At 31.1% G+C, this 23,230-nt stretch overlaps 1 pseudogene; it reads left to right on the forward strand.

Moving 5' to 3' along the window:
• Positions 1 to 22,312, forward strand: part of LOC131079098 (disease resistance protein RPV1-like) — a 35,830-nt pseudogene extending 13,518 nt beyond the window's left edge.
• The last annotated feature ends 918 nt before the right edge of the window (positions 22,313 to 23,230 follow it).

Raw genomic sequence — 23,230 nt, forward strand, 5'->3', positions numbered from 1 at the left:
TTGTATTTCTCTATATAAGGTAGTTTTGAAGAGTATTAGTCAAGTTGTGTTTTACAGGTGAAATGTTATGTTTCCAGAATTGATCCAGATTGTGGGGTTGTTAGCTCTCGACTCCCATTGAAGAAGCTAAGTGATGGTATTGTGTTGTATCCATTAGTTTACTAGAATACAAAGTACTATGCTTTAGTAGTGTGGAGAAAAGGGTTTTCCCCATGTTATATTGTGTTATATGGTATGATCTTTATGTATGTTTAATATCTCTATTTAAATGTGTTTTTGATGGTCTAATAATTAAGATTTGTAAAGAAAAATTGCACTATCTTCCCCCTTATATTAGTGTGAGAAAGTATTTTCTACACCTTAACTTCCTTTCATAGATGTAAGTTTGTTACCTAAAGAATGTTTATGATGGTCAAATACCCTACTATTATTATTTTTATTGCATTTTATTAGATCCTAAACTTTAATATTATATATACTATGATCATAAAAAATTAGAAATCTTTCAAATTTTCATATCTCTGTTTAATAAAATAAATCTTTAATAAATAAAATAATTTAAAACTGTCTTTTTAATACTTTTCAAATAAATATACTTCATATTTCCATACTACCTATATTTTTTTATTTTTAATTAATTGTAAAAATTATAAATTAACTAATGTGTTCTATACTTTGTTATATTCTAAAGATTTTTATTTCCCGTATAAGACGCGATGTATCAATATCAAAAATAAAAAACCCCTAACTTGTCCGTAATATTATGAGGATTATCCTTTTGCAGACAATTAGAATAAGAATAAAGTAGATATATTTTGGAATTCATTTGTCCACAATAAGAAATTAATACGTTCATTTCTTTGTTTGGAATTCATTTGTCCATATGCAGCTTCGAAGCTCAGTTGGTGAAGAAGGTGGTGAACGACATAATCAAGACACTGGACAGGGTACCCTTAGAAGTTGCGAAATACCCAGTGGGATTGGAAACCGTGAAAAAGGCTGTCATTCAGAAATTGCATCTCGATTCAGCCCAAACAGTGATTAAAGTTGGAATATGGGGAATAGGTGGTATTGGCAAGACCACCGTTGCAAAGGCCGTGTACAATGAAGTGTATGGGAGTTTCAACGCTACTTCCTTTGTATTTAATGTCCGCTCCACTAGCCTTACAAAATTGCAGGGACAAATTCTCAAAGATTTGGTCAACTATGAGAAAGAACCACCTTGTGTTGAAGAGGGCAAATTTTTATTGAGACATCGTTTGCGAGGAATCCGTATTCTTGTCATTTTGGATGACGTGGATGATCGCGTGCAATTAGATGCCTTAGCTGGGCTTTGGCTGTCCCGTGGCAGCCGGTTAATCATAACTTCTAGAGATAAACACATTCTCAATGCTGCTCAGATCTCATTGGAATACATTTTCCAGATAAGCGGATTGCAGAAAACTGAAGGTCTCCAGTTGTTTTGTTGGCATGCCTTCCTCAGACCTTCCCCAATTCCCAGCTACGAAGATCTCTCCAAAAGAATAGTGGAGGCTTGCAAGGGCCATCCTCTCTCCCTGGAAGTTATTGGGGCCTTCTTATATGGTAAGCAAAATGACACAGATATTGAGTGCTGGAAAGAAACTCTTGACAACATTGCAATCAATAGGGACATTTTTAAAACACTCAAGATCAGTTATAGTGGTCTTAGTGCTGAGGAAAGAGAAATATTTTTGGATGTCGCTTGCTTTTTCATTGGGGAAGGCACAACTAATCCCATTCTTTTCTGGAAATCCATGTACAAGAATGTGCACACAACTATCACTAATCTTTCAATGAAGCTGCTTATAAAAATAGACGAGAAAGGTGTGTTTGATATGCATGACCTCGTCCGGGATATGGGTAGAATCATTGCCAAAAAAGGTAAAACTCGGCAATGGCAGATGACCCAGTCGAGCAGCTTATTCGACATTGTTAGCAATATCAATAAGTCTGGCCTTCATCTCTATAAATCTTATCCAGGATGGCGTAAAATGTTGTGCACACCTAGTCTTCGCTATCTTCATTTGGAGCATGTGCAAATAGAAGATAACATGGAAAGTTTTCATGCAAATTTGAGATGGCTAAGGGTAGATTCTTGCTCTATTTCAAGTACGAAACATAGCTCAAATTTATTCAAGGAGGCAAATTTAGCAATAAAGAAGAAAAGCACATCTGTTGTGCGAAGCAAATCGCAATTGAGGATCTTGGACATCACTGACTGCAGTTCCTTAGAAAAGTTCCCTGACACTATTGGTAATTTGACAGAGTTGCAGTCCTTGAAATTGTGTAGATTTCAGATGTTGACATGTATCCCTAACACCATCGCCAACCTCTCACAACTGCTATACTTGAATTTGACTTACTGTGAAAATTTAAGTTACCTTCCTGAAACCATTGGTAATTTGTCACAACTCCAGTACTTGAATTTGACTTACTGTGAAAATTTAAGTCACCTTCCTGACACCATTGGTAATTTGTTACAGCTGCAGTACTTGAATTTGTCTAGATGTCTGATGTTGGAATGTCTCCCTAACACCATTGCCAACCTCTCACAACTCCTATTCTTGAACTTGACTTACTGTGAAGGTTTAAGTTACCTTCCTGAAACCATTGGTAGCTTGTCCCAGTTGCAGTACTTGAACTTATCTTGTTGTAAAATCTTAATTGGCCTTCCTGACAGCATTGGCAAGCTATCGCAGTTGAAGCAATTAAGTCTGAGCTGGTGCGAAAGATTGCAGAGCCTTCCTGAAAGCATTAGCAACTTGTCAAAGCTGGAAAGGTTGGATTTGCTGAGTTGTAGTTCTGCATGGAAGTCAATTCCTTTTGCCTTTTTGATCCAGCCAAAACTAACCCTTTTAGGATTACCTCTCCGGCTGGAAGAGCGTCGGAGATTTTTAACGGAGAATCAAGATCAAATAATGCAGCGGATAGCACGAGATTCTAGTCAAGTTTTTGGAAAATTCATGGCGCGATTTAGGGAAATCGCAGACTATGAAAGTCGTAAGTAAAGCTATCTTCAATTTTGAATGCTATATTTTATAGCCTATCTTATAATTTGAAGGATTGAAATATTTGCTTTTCTGTATTTGCATGAAATTGTAAAACAATGCACTGCCTGCGAAAATTACTAATAGAAACAAATATTTGTTTACACTTCATAAAAATGAAAACATCATCAATCACTTCTCTTCTTTTATAGAATTGTTATGGCTATGTTTGATTTTCACCAACAACAATCTAACTTCTAAACTGATAGAAGAAAACAACTCCCAGTATTCAGCGAACAAGGCAATCCACTGTTCTGCGAGGTATTCATTGAGATCCTTAGTGAGGATGTCTAAGAGGCGAGATTTTCACCACCTTTTTGCTGTCCCCAAGATTATCCTGAATTACATGCTGAGCACGTTAATCTCTTGGTAGATCTGCATCCTCTTCGACCAATTGCCACATGTAAAACAGGTCCAAAATATGACTATAAACTGAAATAAGAACACAAAACAGAGTGAAACTGAGCATTAGATCAGAGAGAAATGACTGAATAATCTAGTTTTTATTATATTCAATTCAATAACATACAATCATATTACATTTCATTGCTGTTAAAATCAACAGCTTCATATTTATAGTTGAGCTGAGAACCTTCTAAAATTCTAGAGAATTTTAAAACTGGAATGTTCTTTTTTCTATACATCTTTTAGTTGTTTCTCTTTTTCTAAAAAATTCTCTCTATAAAATTCCTTATTTTATAGGCAATCTTATTCCTTAACATCCCCACTTAAGATTGGCTAGAATATTACAAAGAAGACACAAAGAAGATACAATGAAGAGGGGAACATTATAACACTATCCTCCCTTAATGTTCACCTCTAACATACGAATCATTCCTCTTAATTTTAGAAATTTGACCTCATTCATACTTTTAGTAAATATATCAGTTGTTTGTTCCTCACTTCGACAAAATTGTAGAATGACTGTAGCTGCATGGACCGAACCCTGAATGTAGTGAACATCAAGCTCAATATGTTTTGTTTTAGCATGGAAAACTAGATTGTTGGCAACATGGATGGTTCTTTGATTGTCACAATGCAAATTAGTAGTAGAACTTTGGGGAAAACCAAGCTCCAATAAAATATTTTGAATCTAAATTAGTTCTTTTCCTACTTTTGTTGCTCTATATTTTGCTTCACATGAAGACAGTGATGCAATTGTTTGTTTTTTGTTGCTCCATGTAATTAGACCTAACCCAAGTTGAAAAACATAACCTCTTATAGATTTTATGTCATCTATATCACCTCCCCAGTTTGAATCTGTATATCCTACTGGAGAAAAAAAATATTTATAACCATAGAGGATGCCAAACTGTAGTGCTCCATGAATGTGTCTCAAAATTCTCTTAATAGCCAACCATGTACTGTATATAGGTGCCTTCATAAATCCTGATACTAGATTGAATGCAAAATTAATATGTGGTCTAGAATGAGTTAAATAAACTAAGCTACCAACAAGTTGTCTATATAAAGTGGCATCAACGCTTTTAGAAGTACATTCTTTCGTAAGCTTGAACCCCAATTGAAAAGGAGTAGTAGTTGCCTTGAATTCAAGCATGCTATTTTTTCTTAAAAAATCTAAAGCATACTTCGATTGTGATATGAATAACCCATCATGGATTCTACAAACATGTAGTCCAAAAAAATGATTGAGTTCTCCCAAATCACTCATTTGAAATGCCTTCTTAAGATCATATTTTAAATATTTGGTTGAACAATAAATAAATCATCTACCTGAATTCAAACAACAATAATATAATCTTTGACTTTCCTCACATGAAGATTTGGATCATATTTAAACTTTTTAAACCCATGAAGTAGAAATTACCTATCAATCTTCTCATTCGATGCTCATGGCGCTTGTTTTAGATGATAAAATGACTTCTTTAATCTACAAACATTATTAGGCTTTTTGTAATCTATAAAACCTGGTGCTTGATCCATATATATTTCTTCATATAAATCTCCATTTAGGAAAGCATTTTTAACATCCACTTTATGAATATGCGACCCAAGACTTGCAGCCAAAGAAAGAATAATTCTAACTATATTCAAGTGAATGATAGGAGAAAAGGTTTCTTGATAATCAACACCCTCTTTTTTATTAATCTTTAGCAACCAATCTAGCTTTGAATTTTTTCAATAGCACCATCTGATTTAAATTTTTTTTTGTAAACCCATTTACAACCAATAATATTCTTACGTTTAGGATGGGGCACAAGTACTCAAGTGTTGTCCTTTAGTAATGCACCATATTCCTCTTTCATATCTTTTTTCCATTCTTTATTCCCTCTAGCTTCTTTATACTAGTTTGGCTAATGTATCTATAATACTTTGGCCATGAGAGCACTATCATTCCTTCCTTGGTTCTCAGGTCCTTGACTATAGCTTTCTTCAATAGTCCCTATCTTTTGTCAAGCTGAAATATCATCTTCTTCATCATGACTTCTTGCAAATTAAGGCTAGTCACAAAAAATAGTTTTTTTATTAGTGCATACTTCATCCTTAATGATATAGGAAGCATTATTTGTTAGAGAGTGAAAATAAGTGGCTAGAAATTGTGAATGTTCATCAAACTTTACATCTCTACTAAAACAAATTTTTTTTTTGTTGTCAAATCATATAACCTGTAAGCCTTCGATTCTTGACTAAAACCTATAGATAGACATTTATGACTCTTTGGTTATAACTTTTTCCTTTTTTCATCTAGAATGTGTGCCCAAGCAATACACTCAAATGCTTAAAAATACCCAATGTGATGCTTCCTACCACTCCTTGCTTCTTTAGGAGTGATATTTGGGAGGGATTTGGTAGGGATTCTATTCACAATATGTGTAACATAAGAAATAACCTAACTCCAAAATATATTATGCAAAATTTTGGAATGCAACATGCAAGAGGCCATTTCTAAAAGAGCTCTATTCATTCTTTCGATGAACCAATTGTGTTGAGAGGTATAAGGAATTGCATCTTAATACCATAATTTTCACATAATGATTCAAATCCGTGATTACAATATTCATCCCCATTATTCACCCTTAAGCATTTAATTCTTTTTTCTCTTTTGTTTTCAACAAAAACCTTGAACTTTTGGAAAACTTCAAACACTTGATTTTTCCATTCAAGAAAATAAACCCGTACTCGCCTACTATAGTCATCAATAAAAGTGAGAAGGTACCTTGCACCTAAAAGTTATGGATACCCTGGTTCACATAAATCACTATGAATGAGTTGTATTGGATGACTATCTCCATTCTTTTCTTGATTCAATAGGATCTCAATGGTATTTACGTAATACACATCCTTCACACACACCTTTAGAAGTTGAAACTTTTATTAGTCCTCTAACCATGTCGTCCAACTTTCTATAATTTATATGTCCAAGTCTAGCATGCCAGAGTTTTTTCATGTAATCAATTTGAGCAATAAGTGCATGTGAGAGTGCGTGTTCATCATTAAAATTCCCAACAAATTTAAAGCTCGACTATCTTTATGATCAACTCTTCCAATAAATTATATTTCTTGAGTCTTTTCTATCCCTAACAACTTGATTAGTAGTGACAAAAACCTCATATCCATCTTGAGTAGTTTTAAATACTAAAATAATATTCATCCCTAATCCTTCAACCAATAAAACATTTTTCAAAGACCCACTTGTCACATTAACAATCCATAATCCTAATACAAGAAGTTTTATATTTATCCCAATAGTAATTTCTTGATCTGAATTGTTCCCCTCGTGAACATCAATTAACAAAGACCTATCTCCAGTCATGTGAAATGATGTTCCTAAATCTAAAATACATTCTTATTTATCTTCTAAGGAAAAGTATCCCCCCTTAACACTAGATATTTTTTTGAGTCTAGCACTTACCTCCATATTTGGCTGTTCTTTCTTTTTGATGGAGATGGCTATGAAGCTATGCCTATTCACCTTGCCATTCTTAAATATTTCATTCTTGGCCTTATATTGCTATCTTGCATTGTCTCTCTTCTTTAAACAAACTTTCTCCATATGATTCTCGCCACCACAATACCTGCAAATAATGGGTTTTCTTCCCACTTTTTTTTTGCACCATATTTCCTAGAAAAGTGGTTTGAACCATCATTCATTATAAAATTATTATTGTTTTTCAAATTCTTCTTTCCATCAACATTTATATAAAATGATTTTTCCCTTAGTTGCATATGCATGATTTTTGTTAATATAACTTTCTTTAACAAGTTAAAATTCTTCATCTAAAAATGACTTACGAAATTGATCAAAAGTTTGTTGGGGTGCATTATGATTTAATTGAATAACCATTTTCCTTGATTCTTTACATACCTTGTATGGTTGGGGAAGCTTAATTTCATCCAAATTGCAACAAACTAATTTTTATTTTTTTTGCAATTCTATAACTATTTTCTTTAGCTAAGCATTTAATTATGTAACTCCCTTAAAGTATCAAACACTCAGTTTTTCCAAATCAAGAGGATACAAGTTCACCAATTTTTCTTCTATAGTAAACATACTCACAATATCTGTACATCTTTATAATATTTTTCTAAATTTTCCCACAACTATTTTGGATCATCAATATCAATAAATCTTCTATTAAGCTTGTGGCTCAAGGGTTTACTAATGATACCTCTAGCTTTCTCCAACTTGAATTTCTATAGATCCTTTGCTTTTGTAGATTGAGGTTCTCTAATTGAACTTTGTTCAGTATCCTTCACAAAGCTTTTTTTGTTAAAGCATTCTTGAATGAAATCTTCCAATCTACAAAACCACTTCCATCAAAGATAGGAAAAACTTTATTTTGAGATCTTATGTTAGCGGGAAATTTTTTATCTTTTAAACATATATTTATCCAGCAATACTTCAACACTATTTAAAAATCAAACAAACTTTAGCTCTAACACCATGTAAAACATAGCTATTTATTATATTAAAGAGAAATGACTAAATAATATAGCTTTTATTATATTTAATCCAATAACATACAATCATATCATATTGCATTGTTATTTACAATGAACAAATTCATATTTATAGTTGAGCTTAGAAACGTCTACAATTCTAGAGAATTCTAAAATTGAAATGTTCTTTTTTCCTGGACATCTTGTAGTTGTTTCTCTTTTTTCTAGAAAATTCTTTTTTTTTCTAGACAATCTTATTCCTTAAAAATTAGCGCAATGAATCAAGTCACCAAGATTTCATCCTTTTCTTTGTCACCATTCTCACTCATATAACTTGCACGGTATGCCAATAATTTTCTAAAAAATGTTTCCACCCATACTCCCCCTTGTGTGTTCAATGTATATAAGGTGGGTCCATCTATGAATTTAAAAATATTTGAATCTTAATTTTGATGACTATAGAATATTGGTTAAATGTTGTTTTGTTGTAGATAAATGTTTAGCTTTGGTAGTTTTATAACTATTCATTGCCTGAGAAGAAGAAATTTGTCCATACTTTCAGAAGGCCTTAATTATAGACCTTTATAGGGCCATATATCTTAACCATATTTATTATATTAATAAATGTATATTTTATATATTAATTTTTAACAACATGATTGACTACATCATGTATGTTACGAAGGCAACAAGGTTTACAATATAAAATAATAACATATTCTTTTTATAAATATAAATTTTATTCATCTCTCATTTAACTTTTCCTCGAAATCTACATGAAAAAATAAACTATAATGAAAAATACAAATTCAATGTAGAAATAAACAATTTTTACCACATAAGTTCTAAGGTTTAGAAGTTTTTGTTGAAATTGGAAGAATATACTTTTCCTACAATTTGATAAATGGATGAGAAGGATCTTAAATGCATAAAAATTATTAAGATATGTGTCTCTTGCATGAGATCCAATTGTAGAAAAATACAATGATTAAATATATTTTATTTTAACACCCACCCATAAACTTTATTTTATCACGTAGTTCAACTAGATGATGGGAGCCTCCTATTAAGTTAAGATTATTAGCTTACCCAATTATAAGTGAAGATAATTTGATACCAATACCTTCTTGAAAGTATTCAAACTCATCCTTTCTCAAAGGTTCAATGAAAATATCTACAAGTTCTCATTGGTTGGTTTATAATCTACTTCAATTTCCTTATCAAGAACAAGTTCACAAATGAAATGATGGTACACTTCGATATTCTTTAGATGTGAGCATGAAACATTGGATTCTTAGACATCTCCAATACACTTTAATTATTAAAATATATAATAGTTGGATCAAGTTGTGGATGTTTGAGATTCTCAAGAAGTCTTCTAAGTCATATTGATTCACAAATTGCCACAACAACTACCTTGTACTTTCCTTTAATGAAAGACAAAGCAATGTATTAGGTTGCTTCTTACAACTCCATTAGACAATTGTAGTTTCAAGATTGAAGAAATAAAAAAAGGTTGCTTTTCTAGAATCTATGCAACCTGCCTAATCTTAATAAAAAACACCAATAAGTTTTAAATTTCATTTTTCAAATACTCTAATCTAATATTTTTGTGTTCCTTGAAAATATCTCAAAACACACTTTTCAGCTAACCAGTGACTTTGTTTGGGATGAGCCATGAATCAAGGTAAGATTCCAACTGTGTAATATATGTCTAGATGAGTATTAGTTAAGTAAGTTAAATTTCCTATTAAACTCCTATACAATGTTTCATCAATTGATTTCCCCTTTTGGTCTTTGGTCAACTTGGTGGCTATATCCATTGGCGTTAGTGAAGCTTTATTGTCATGTATTTTGAATCATGTGAGAATTTCTTTGATATACTTCATTCAATAAAGAAATATTTTTTTAGTTGTTTACAACACTTCAATTCCAAGAAAGTATAAATTAATGCAAGATTAGACATCTTAAAATGAATCTTCATATCTTGTTTCACATCTTGTATTAATGATTGATTATTCTCTATAATGAGAAAATCTTCAACATATAACATAATGAATAGTAGGTCTTGTTGTCAAAATTCTTCATGTATAGATTTGGATTAACATCTAATTTTTGGAATCCTTTTTAAAGAAAGTAATTATCATTTTTCGAGTACTAAGCTCATAAAGATTGTTTCAAATCATATAGTGCCTTTTTTAATCGACACTTCATGTGTTTTTTTAATTTTTCAACAAATCGAGGAGGCTTTGTGACATATACCTCTTCCATCAATTCTCCATTTAGGAATGCACTTTTTACATTCATTTGGTAAATTTCCCAACTATGATAGGAAGAAAGCACAATCAGCATTCTACTTGTGATCATCTTTGCAAGTAGAGAAAATTTTTCCTCATAATCAACACCTTTCTTCAATTTGTTTATAGCCTCTAGCTACCAATCTATCTTTGTGTTTGATAGTTGAACAATTACATTTATACTTGATTTTGAGTACCCATTTACAATCAATGGAATTCTTTCCAATAGGGAAAGGAAATAGGTCTCATTTTTGGTTTTAAAGAACTGAATTTTTCTCTTGATTCATAACAGTTTTATTTTTCACCATTTATTACTTCTTCAAAAGTTCTTGGTTCATGGAAACTTAGAGCACTTGACATTAATGTGTACTTGAGCTCATAATCCTACAACCTAATAGATGTTTCCCTAGCTTGTTCAGATCTACATAGAGAAACATTAGATTCTAGAGTGAGCATTATGCTTGAATTTGGCTCATCAATTTTTTCTTCTATAGATTTAATAGGGCTTTCTAATTGTATTTCAACATTTATGGTAAATATGATGATGTTCCACTATCATATTTCTCTTTTAATAAATGATCATGGTGAATGGTTGCAAGGTGACATGCTTCTTCAAATTTTATATCTCTAGATATGAGAAGAGTTTTTGTCTTAGTAGCATACAACTGATAAGTTTTACTAGAATTATCATAGCCTAGAAGGACGCTTTTTTGACTCTTATCATCAATTTTTTCTCTTCTCTTGTGAAATATTCCTATAGGTAATACCCCCCAAAAATAATAAATGTCTAACTATTGGTTTCCTTCTTGACCATGCTTCCTCTGGAGATATTTCATGAAAACTAGTAGTTAAACTTTCATGGATCAAATAGGATGTTGTATGGACTTATTTTCACCAAGATTACAAGTATTGAGCATGGAATTAGCTTTTTCTTGAATTTTTCCATTCATTCTTTTATCTACTTCATTTTTTGTGGACTATATGGAGTTTTAAATTGCCTCTTAATTCCTTTTTGTTTGCAAAAAGTGGAAAAATTATTTGAGCTATATTCTCCTGATTATATAGTCTAAAAAGTTTAGTTCTTTGATCACTTTCATTCTCAACTTGATGTAAAAAAAATTTAAAGTATCAAATGCTTCATATTTATTCTTTAAAAAATAAGTCTAAACTTTTCAGGTGAAGTTATCGATGAATGCCATGAAATATCAATATTTTCCTATAGAAATTATCTTCATAGGTCTAGAAATATTAGAATGAACCAATTCCAACTTCTTGGAGGCTCTCCAATCTTTTCCAGAACAAATTGTTTCTCCATGTTGGTTCCCCATGACACATGATTCACAAAAATATTTCTCTCTAGTGATGGGTGGAAGACCATTTACTAAATTTTGACCAAACATTTCGTTTAGTGATTGAAGGTTAATATGACCAAGCCTTTCATCCCGAGGAAAAATTTAAAGATAAAGCTTGAGAGGAGTTTGTCCTCAAATAAAATACACCTTCTTTCATATATCCATCATATATTAATTTTCCTTTACTATCATACACTTCACAGATTCCTTTTTCAAAAATAACTTTCATATTATTTGCAATAATTTGACTAATAGAAATAAGGTTTTTATTTAGAACAATTAAAATATTATCAATTCTTGTGTTACCTTGGTGGGAACATCTAGAGTATTATTTCCAACTCCTTCAATATTTATTTGGAATGATCTCCCAATGTAATTGTGTCTCTTGATTGATTTACTACATTTCTCATGTTACCAATATTTCCAATAATGTGGTGAGTAGCTCTTGAATCAATCATTCAAACATAATTATCTTGAATATATTTAGAGGTATGTACTATAAATAATTTATGATTTTCATCATCTTCAATATTTGTATCAACTATCATACTTCTTTGCTTAATATATTTCAGGGTATGTGTAGGATCATGGTTGGCCAAACAGGCCATTAAGTGGCAATGAAAATTCAGAAAACAAAGTTAGACAAATTGACTTAAAAAATTGAATAAGTTAGCAACATTATTTCAAAATTATGTAAGAATAGACTCTGTAGAAAATTGAATGTAGTTTCTAAGCTACTAGTTATTTTCTGGAAAAAAAAATCTATTTGACAAAAAATCAAAATTTCAATGTAATATCTAAAATTTCAAGAAAAAGATAAGGTGTGGGTGTCTGTCTAACCACCCTAACCACAAACAACTCATAATATTTTTTTTAAGAAGAATTTAGATATAAGTAGAAGAGTTATGTTCGGATGTGACACATATTTTTTTATATTTTTTTTGAAATAAATAATTAATTATGAATTTTTTACTACATCTTTTTAAAATTATAAAAACTCGTATATCTAACCAGCATAACTTGGTCAAAAATTTATGAAATTCAATTTTTTTTTGATCCTATAGTATATGAAGCATAGAGTTTGACACATGTTTTGGATTCAAAAAAATGTGATACCGTTTGAAAGTTATAGGTATTTTTCAATCAGCCTATCAATCAAGACTTTAGTTAGAATATCACCACTTTTTGGCTCCTTATGATCCTACACACATCCTTCATCTCTTTTTTCTTAAAGCATTTATCTTCATAATGATCGGGGATGATTACAACAATAATAAACCTTTCATTTTATTTGATCATTATTATCCATAATAGAGTGTCTTTGTTGAAACTTCATGACTTTGAACTTAGAGGTAAAAGTGTTTGTTGATTCAACTCCATTGTCTTCATTAAACATTTCTTCATGTTGCAATAATAGACCTTCTAGATTATTGAATTTTAGGTTTGTCAATTTTCCACTCAATGTAAGAGTAGTTTTGAAATTCTCAAATGATTTTTCAAGGTATTAAGAGTTATATAAATAAGATCTTTATCAACTATAGTCTCCCTTGCACTAATAAGATGGTTTAAAATACCCTTGATTTTTGTTAAATGTTCAATTAACAATCCATCTATTCTTATATTATATAATTGAGTTATAAGCATGTATTTTCTCACATACATCGTTCTTCTATTCAAATATTTTAGTGATTGCATCCAAATCTTCTTTTCGTGTAGTTGCGTTCCGCAAATTTTCTATCAACATACTCCCAATAGGCAATTTTATCAAAGTAGTGCTTGGTTTGATTTTCTATCAAAATCTTATTGTAGATAGACATCTATGGGAGGTCTTCTTTTAGTTTCATTTACATAAGAAGTGAGATCTACCAAAAGAAAAATATTTTTCATTTGATGATGCCATTCTCCATAATTGTCAACACAAGTCAACTTAATAGAAATGACACTCAAAAATTTATTTTCCATTAAGAGTAATCTTTGCGATCAAAGTAATCTTTTGAAATTTACAAAGATCTTTGTTATCAATGATGCAAATTTTTATTTTAAAAATCAGCAACGTTTTTTGCAATCAATGATCAACTTCTTCCTTTTAAAAATAAATAAAAATAAAAATATAAACAATAAATTTTGCAATCAGCAATTATTTTCCTATAATATTCAACAATGATCTTTGCCATCAATATTAGAACATGCTTTAATACCGACTGTTGAAATTTGCTAGAATAGATTTACTCTACAATTACATAAATCGATCACAAGGATCTTATATACATAAAACTCATGAAAAGATGTGTCTCTTGCATGAGAGATGATTGTAGATAAATACAGTGATTAAATATAGCTTATTATAACAATTTTTACTAGAATAATAATAAGTTTAGAGAATCATTATAAGTGAAAAGAGTGGTAATTTAAAAGATGCGCTAAATATCTTTTTCCAAATTCGTAGAAATGCTAACTAGAAGCATCAAATTACATGCTATAGATATACATAAAATCTTTCTTCGAATATTTTAAGCAATTTTTTTCACATGTACTAAAGTTTTATTTTTTACTCTTTTTTCTACTAAGTTTTTTTAATATTCTTAAACCCAGTCTTATATACTTTGTTTCTTAATTTATTTTCCAGATTGTAATCTTTTAATAGAGTTTAGATTAGACCTTTTAACTCAAATTTAAAATAGAATTTAGATTAAATCTTTATGTCAATTTTTTTTAATTGTAATCTTAAGTTTTACTTAAACATCAAAAGAAGTTTTGTTACGAATAACAACTACCATCAGGTAACGTGTTTTTTTTCTTAATCCCAGAAAAACCAGAGTTCTCCCACGAGGCATTTCGATTACAAATGAAACCCATGGATGGTAGGAGTAACCCCATTTTTCCAACAAAACAATCTTTTTGCTTCGACAATAAGAGGGATAACCTACGTTTTACAAAATAAATCGAAACCCTTAAATTGCTCAGCAAACAAACAAAAGGTAAGAAACATATCGACCACCTTGTATGGAAGTTCTATTTTTTTTTTTATACATAAATGCATTCTATTTAACACTAGCGATTTTTTTGGATTGAAAACATGTCGTTACAATTTCATCTTTCAAAATTTAATTTACAATGCAAGAGAAGATTAAGCACAAATATTTATTTTTGGTGTTTATATTTATAAAGGTTGGAAACAATGGTACAATGAGGGTTGTTCTAAATTGATTTTAATAGTTCTTGATACATAAGTTCATATGTTAGTATCTTGAGAAGAGTGTATAACTAACATATGTAACTTTAATTTATATAAATTACATCAAGATATATCAAAGCGTTGAATTTTTTTAATATAATATTTTTTTTTATTAAAGTTGAATGAAAATATTAAATGCTTTCATATAAATATAAGCATATTAATTTATATATCTTAAAATTAAATATTTATATGCAAGTAGCAATGAGAGCTACAATATGAAAGAGAATATATTTTAAGATTAACTCAATATATATTTATATGCTAGTAGCAATGAGAGCTACAATATGAAAGAGAATATATTTTAAGATTAAACCAATATACACACATGTTAATTGGGATATTTTGTTATTTTTAATATAAATAGCTTTACTATAGTATTATAGGATTAACTTATTAATATAAACATGTTAATTAGGGTATTATATTATTATTAATATGAAAAGGGTAAGAATATTGAATTAACATTACTATGGAATCATATGACGAAGTTATGATAATATTATTGGATATAAATTATCATTATTATTAACTTTATAATAATTATTATAAAAATTGTACTATATTTATTAATATTATAATTATAGTATTATTGAGTTTATTATTTAATTATGATTAGGGTTAGGGTTTAATTTTGTTGAAGGTTAGTGTTTTTTATTAAGATAAAATAGTTTTTGAGGGGGCCTGAAACCCCATAAAAAGAATTTTGAAAGGACTCAAAACCTTTTGGACATACCGAGAATCCAAAATCCCAAAATTAAACACTACAAGAGATGTAACAAGGACTAATAGCAACCAACCAATAGCCACCTAACAACAACTAGTCATCAAAGAACTGGTTGAAACAACCACAAGGCCAAAGCCATTAAGCAAGGGACCTCAAATGTACAAAAACAAAGGGTTTTGCTAAGCTCCCATAATGTGAAACATGGGTTTTGCAAGGTACCCATAACCTTTGATACATAAGAAAAGTTTAAAGAAAAATAACCTTTTAATATCCACTTTTCTATGAAATTGGAACACAAACCAATTAGTGTCCCCAAGATCCACCTAAAAAGGAGTAACTGGAACAAAAATGAAGGCTCTCTAAAGAAAGAAGGAAATAATAGCTCCCAAGCCGCAAAAGACATCCGTTGCGATACTTGATTCCACCTCCACCCGAACCACCTCAATGGGAAGAGAAGAACCCATTAAAATATCTTCCTCAATAGGAGAAAAGGGAAGGAGGTGAGAGAAGAGGGTAACAATAAATTCCGTGCAACAAAGAGATAGGGCACCAACAGACCCCAAGCAACACCTCCCACCATAACCAGAAAAATCCATCTCCACCTCAATAGAAGATGGAACAACCTCAATAGGAAAATCAGGAGAAAGTTGAAGATGCTAAAACTAAAAAGGAAACTAGCCCATACAGACCATCTCCTTCACAAAAGGACTGTCTAGATAAGAAGCCACAAAAGATGGATGGTAAATCCACTTTGGAAAAACCCACAAAACCATTTCTCTGAAAACTACAAGAGAAATCCAAAGTCAATCATAGAAAAGGCTCGAGGAAACCAAAAGGCACAACCGAGAAAAACCACCCAAGTCGAACACCCCCAACCTAGTAACATGCTTAAAGCCAAAGACATGGCTTAGGGGAAGAATGTCGGTGAAAACAACCAACACTGGCAAGAGATTCAAGCCAAGAACCCTAGGATGTGAGATAAAATAGGGAAAAATAGGTCTCACCAAACCAAAAGCGCCAATCTTAATCCAAGCTCAGCCTTTCTCCAAACAAAAACCCAAAGCAACAAACACGAATGAAAAGACCAACAAAACCAAAATCAGGGCTGAGCCTCTGACAAAAACAAGGGAGCCTAGATGGAAAACCAGGCCCAACCCAAATGGGAAAAGTAGAAGAGATCCACCAAGAATGCACAACACTAAAACATAAAAGTACAAAAAAATGAGGGAAGTGGTAGCAAGGAAAAACAAAAATCCCACAACTACAAAGAGGTAGAATGAAAAAACCAAAATCCCATAGGATGCAAAGCCTCAACATCACAGACAAAGACCAAAGAGAAAACCCAAAATAAAGGAGAAGAGGCCGAGATAAAAGGGGAAAACCCCAAGCCAAGAAAGCAGATAGAGGACTAGAAAAAAAGATGGAGCCCCCACCAAGAACCAACAAAAGCCAAAAATGCACCCCAAGAATCCTATACAACAAAGAACGCACCCCAAGAAGCCTGCACAACAAATACTAAATCATCCTCATTACCATATTCTCTAGATTTGGACTCACCATCACTAGATGAAACCCCAACTCCACTCCCTCCTCATCGATACATCGTATGTTATTATTGTTGAAATTTAGTGTTAGGTTTAAGTTTAAATTTAGTTTCAAGGTCAAATAACATCAACATAGATCAAAATGATAGTGACTCTAAAAATTCATGTAGCATGGGAGTAGATGTTGGAAAGCTAAATACTATAAAGCTTAGAGTAGATAAGCTTGATGACAACATTTTTAGGAATTATAGTTTAATTTGGTTTAGTGTTGAATTTGGTATAGATTTATTGTTCAAGATTCATTTTACTTTGGGTTAGGGTTCATGTTAGGGTTGGGATTTGTGTTAGGGTTGGGGTTTAATCTGTTTTATTGTAACTAATGTTATGTACAATTTTTTTAGTATTAGGGTTCAATATAGCGTTCAATTTAATTTCATAAAAATATATATACAATATTTAAATAGTAATATTATAAATGTTCTAATTAGATAAATATGAGAGAAGCCCAAACCTTTCCATAACCGCTATAGTGCAAAAACTAGGGGTCTCATGAGGGGTGAGTGCACCCAACAAAAATAGAGTCAACTGGAAAAAGGAACCAAAACCAATTGATGACCAAAAGAAACTAACAACAAAGAACTAAGAAAAAAATCAAAAGAATCCTAAAAAGAACCAATACCACCCACCAAAGACTCTAAACAATGATCTACCTGGTGGGGGTCTTTTCAACTTGCTAGCTAAGAACTTTCACCTTCACTAAGAAAGATAATCTTTTGTTAGAACCTTTACCCAAATAAATAGTCGGGAACTTTGGATTAGCCTTGACCCTAGAAATATTATGGTCCAATGTAGTAGCAGAAGAAAATTCCACGTGATTCTTATTCATTGCATGCCTTCTATCAATATTCTCCTAGATGGCTTGTAGAGAAGCATACTTTTTTCTAGCCATTTATGTGTTGAGGACCACCATCTCATCCAGATTCCTCTTGAGAGTCTCTTGGTAACCTTGAAGCTCCTTGATGACCTTAGCCATCTCCTTCCTACCGTCCCCCTATTCCATGTTTTCACTAAGAGCCTCAACTTCAGCCTCCATCATGTCCTATTTCTCAAGGTTCTCTGCCAAATCATTGGCTGCCACCTAGACCCTTTCATTTCTTCATCTACCCAACTGGAGGGTCTAGTGCTAGTCTCATCTAGTATCTCCTACGTATTGATTTTCTTCTTAGCAACATTGAGCTTAGTGACGATCCAATAGATAACAACTTCCTATCTATTTATACACCACACAGTTCATTAACCTTTTCTCTTATTCTACTAAATCCCACTTTTATGGGGAACTAATAGGGTAGGGAGGAGGGGCACCCCAAGAAGGCATTGAAGAGGCAATATAGTGCACATTAAGGTTTTTCGAGGTCCTCTCAAATATCATGGACCAAGAAGAAGTAGAGTCCTCAAAAGAAATTTCCTCTACATCCATCTCTTCAACAATAATTTCTTTGAGAGGGAGAAAAGGAGTTCTAATTTTTAGTAGAATAATTAGGGTTAATCCGGGTAGGGTCCCTTTAGACTTAGGGGTTGTCTTCTCACTAAGGGTATCCTCACTATTTGGGATTCTAGAAAGTTCCACAAACGGAGTGGGTTTAGCGAGAGGACCAAAAGGGTTAATGGAGGGCACACTAGTAGAGGTCATAGCTAGGTGAAAAATATATTTCCTCAAGATTATCCCTTGGTGCAGGGGGAGAACATTCTTGGATTTAGCAATGACGTCAGACTAGGAAATACCTATAATCTCTGAAATGAAAAGACTAATTTAATCTGTGAAGTGGAATACCTATGAGTATACATATTGAACCTATAATATTTCAAGTGAAAAGACAAATTGAATTACTATAGATCTATTTTTTCTGAATGCGCACACTAAATACCAAAAAATTGTAGACAAATTCTGCATTTTTCACATTTTGTGACTTTGATTGAATCATATTTTATGTTTTTATCCTACAATCATAGAAATTTGTTCAACTCCATAGTTGGGGTTTCAATAAAATATAGAAAGCTCAAAATGCCAAATGACTATTTTCATCATTTTTTTTTCTTCATCCATTTTTAAATAATTATTACTCAAATTTTGTAAAAAGGTCATTTATAAATAATGATTAATAACTCTACCCTCTAACAAAAATTATTTTACTTTTGATCCTCAAATAAAGTCATCAAATATTCATGATAATAATTAATCAAAAGCAAATTGCTTAAAAATATCAATTTTAAGATATCTTTATTTTATGAATTAAATTGTCTCCTTCGCACTCATGAAGGCCAACAAAAGGGACATTACGATAAAAATCACAAAATAATTGGTTCATTAGAAGAACCTACTTACAAAATACGTTACAAGGGAGAGACCAAGAAGCCTTGAGTACCCAACTAACAAGCATTTTTAGGAAGGGTTAGACTTTTAATGCCCCTTTTTGATTAATTAGCTTATGGGGGTCCAATCCTCGTTTTCCTTATAAAAAAAATAAAATATTTTAATAAGAGAGAATGATTTAGTAGAAACAGATAAAATAATAATAAATAATATGGGGTTGTGTGTTTCCGTGAAAGGTAGTTGTAACCTTATACACTTGGTAGCTTCTTTATGATAGATTCTATGAAAATAAATTAACTAGTTGTATGATAGTGGGGATAATTTTAGGAAATTATCTCATTTATAATTTAGTTGTTATCTTTGAGTGAGAAAATGAGACTTGATGGTTGTATATGTTGAGTTTGTTGACTTTGAGACATCTATGAATAGGATTCAAGGACAAAAACTCTTGAATTTTGGAGGTCAATGGACAAAAACTCTTTATATTTTGTGAACAATGAATTAGTATTTTATTGTGGAAAAAGCTTAATTAGCACATTTATATTATTTTTTGTAAATCATTGTTACATTTTTGAAGAATCATATTTATATATATAATTCATCCATTGTATGTTCTCACCTCGACCTCACAATATCTTGATAATAAAATAGTAAATGTATTAAAAATTGTTGAGAATATTATAAAACTCCAAAGCTCCGTACTCCCTAGCCTTGGATGTTATGAGACTCTTGGGGAAGTACTTAGCTTCCTCAAAGGTCTAGATTTCTAAAAATATTTGCACAAGTTGTACTTATGAATTTTTGAATTTTTGAATTTAGAAATAAAATTTTCTTGTTTACTTTTGTCATTAACTTCTTGGTTAGTCTAGATTTCATTCAACCGTGCCATTCCCCTATAAGTATTCTCTCATTGTGGATTGACCCTTCTTTTAGTGTAGACAATGACCTTGATGCAAATATGTTATGTAGTTGGTCTACTTCCTTGGTATTTTGTTTCATCTTCTTAGCTTCATTCTTTGTCGAAGGTTCCTTCCCTCATAGGGCTATTTACACTTGTACCATATTTCATGTCTTAGGGAACCTTACTAGGTTTAGCTCATGTGTTTGTGCACTTTCTTTGTATCTTCTGTTTAGTCATTTCTTACAACTTCAGGCCTTCTTACTCTAATAACCAAGTCACGAGGTTTGAGTTCTAGTTAAAATTTGGATGAAGTTTGGTGATGGTAAAAAAATTGAATTTTTTTAACTTTAAATTCCTTTTATATAAATTTAATTTTTTTAAAATATAAGTAATATAATTGTAGATGCACAAAATTATCAAAATAGTTTAACATTTTTAAATAGATTTGAAATCATTACAAAATGATGACATATTTATAAAATAAAAACTATAAGAAACATGTGAAACCAACAAAATAAGAATTTCTATTTAAAAATAAAAATAAAAATCAATAATATATTTTATTTAAATAATAAGTTTTTATTCTTACCATTAAAAAAATATATTTCAAAGAAATAAAATAAAAGTATCATTAAATTTTAGTTTAAAAAATATTAAAATAACTATATAATATTTTTATTTTTCTCTAAAAATAAAAACTAAAAAAAACTCAATTCTTGTTTCATTTAATATTTAAATTTTTGAAAGCAATATAAAAACACTAAACTTTATTTTTAAAAGCATTAATTATAATTAAATATATATAAATATAAAAAACAATATAAAAGCAATATTTAAATTTTTGAAAGCAATATAAAAAACACTAAACTTTATTTTTAAAAGCATTAATTATATATATATATATATATATATATATATAAAACATATGATTATTAAGTAAATTAAATTAGTACTCAATTTAAATATATTAAATATTAATTTTTTAATATAAATTTAATTAAATAAGACAATAAAAAGTAAACATAATTGTTTAGCATTCAAAAGGATGAAACCATTTGCACAGACTAACAAGCACAGACTGACAAGAAATTCAAGTCTGAAATGATTACTCTAGGCAAATGCGTTGCAGAAATTTGGTTCCACTTTTTGGCTACTGTGTTGCAAAAGGAGAGAAGCTTCTAGTTTACATGCACATGCCTAATGGAACCTTGTATGAAAAACTTCATGTTGTCGAGTCAGATGGTAATAGTATAGATTGGCCAAAAAGGTTAAAAATAGCAATTGCTGCAGCTAGAGGATTGGCTTGGCTTCACCATATCTGCAACCCTAGGGTTATCCATAGCAATGTAAGTTCTAAATGCATATTATTGAATGAATATTATGAACCGAGGATAGCAAAGTTCGGGCTTGCTCGGTTGGTGAATCCTTTAGATACCCATCTTAGCACATTTGTCAATGGTGATTTTGGCGTTTTGGGTTATGTAGCACCAGAATACATGTGAACCTTGGTTGCCACTTTGAAGGGGAATGTCTTTAATTTTGGGGTTGTTCTTCTAGAGTTGGTTTCTGGACAGAAACCTGTTGAAGTTGAAAATGTACATGAAAGTTTCAAGGGTAATTTAGTAGATTGGATCAGCAAGCTTTCAAAACATGGTAATGCTCAGGAAACCATCGACAAAGATTTGGTTGGCAGGGAATATGATGCAGAGCCTGTACAAAAGTTCTGGAAGTGGCTACTAACTGTGTTCTTTCTGCAGACAAGGAGAGGCCTTCTATGCACGAGGTTCACCATCTGCTAAGAGCTATTGGTGAGAATTACAACTTTTCAGATCAGCATGATGATATGCCTATTGTATCAGATGCTGCTGAGTGTGATTACTCAAATGAGCTTATAGTGGCAATACAACCAAAGTGAACTTTGGCTATAGCTATGGGTACGCCTCAGGAAAGTCTTTGGCAAATGGCAAAGATAACTCAGATTCTTAACTGTAACATTTTTGTGGGAGCTGAGCTACGGCGTGAATATAATTATGGATTGATAGTCTGCTACCTCCTTCAAAAAGTCTGCTAACCAAATTAATCTTGAAGACTTATCATCTACCATCATGCAAGTGCTCTCATCTCTGCAGGAGAACATGGATAACTTCTTGAAACATGCCAGAGGATTCATTGGCAGATTAATATAACTTATATATTCTAAATTATTTCTAGGTAAATTTTGTTGGGCAATAGATCCAAGGTGAGAAAATAGTTGTATTCAGTTCTGCTTTATATTTTATCATTTATGATTGCGAAATTTTTGCTCTACATCTGTTTTTAAAAACAAAAAGCTTCTTTGGAAATTGCAACTGATTTGTCAGCTAACAACTTTTACTCATGATAAACAAATTTTGCCAAAAGCTATAGCAGATTTGAAAAAAGAAGTTCAAAATGACTAATACGATGTAAGAATCCTCTCATCCAAACCTTTTTTTTTTAATTGATTGTAAGTATACATTGATTTATCAAATAGAAAAAAAACACAAAATGATATATTTTTTATAGATTTATCCTCAAAATAGCAATTATGTCAATTTATCTTAAACATATAAAGTTACATCAAATTAGAAGGATTTGATCAAATGATATTTTCTAACTACTAATTTGAGCTACAAATGAGCACACTTTTCATCCATTACTAATATTCTAGACATATCCATTACTAATATTCTAAACATATATCAATAAATTAATTTTCCTTCAGACTTTTGTTAAGGTGTGTTTTGAAGACATGTTGGGTATTACATCATTCTCGTATGGTTTGTTTATTTGTTTGTAATTTGTTATGGGCTGT

This window comes from Cryptomeria japonica, unplaced genomic scaffold (assembly GCF_030272615.1).
Source record: "Cryptomeria japonica unplaced genomic scaffold, Sugi_1.0 HiC_scaffold_618, whole genome shotgun sequence".
Classification (NCBI taxonomy): Eukaryota; Viridiplantae; Streptophyta; class Pinopsida; order Cupressales; family Cupressaceae; genus Cryptomeria; species Cryptomeria japonica.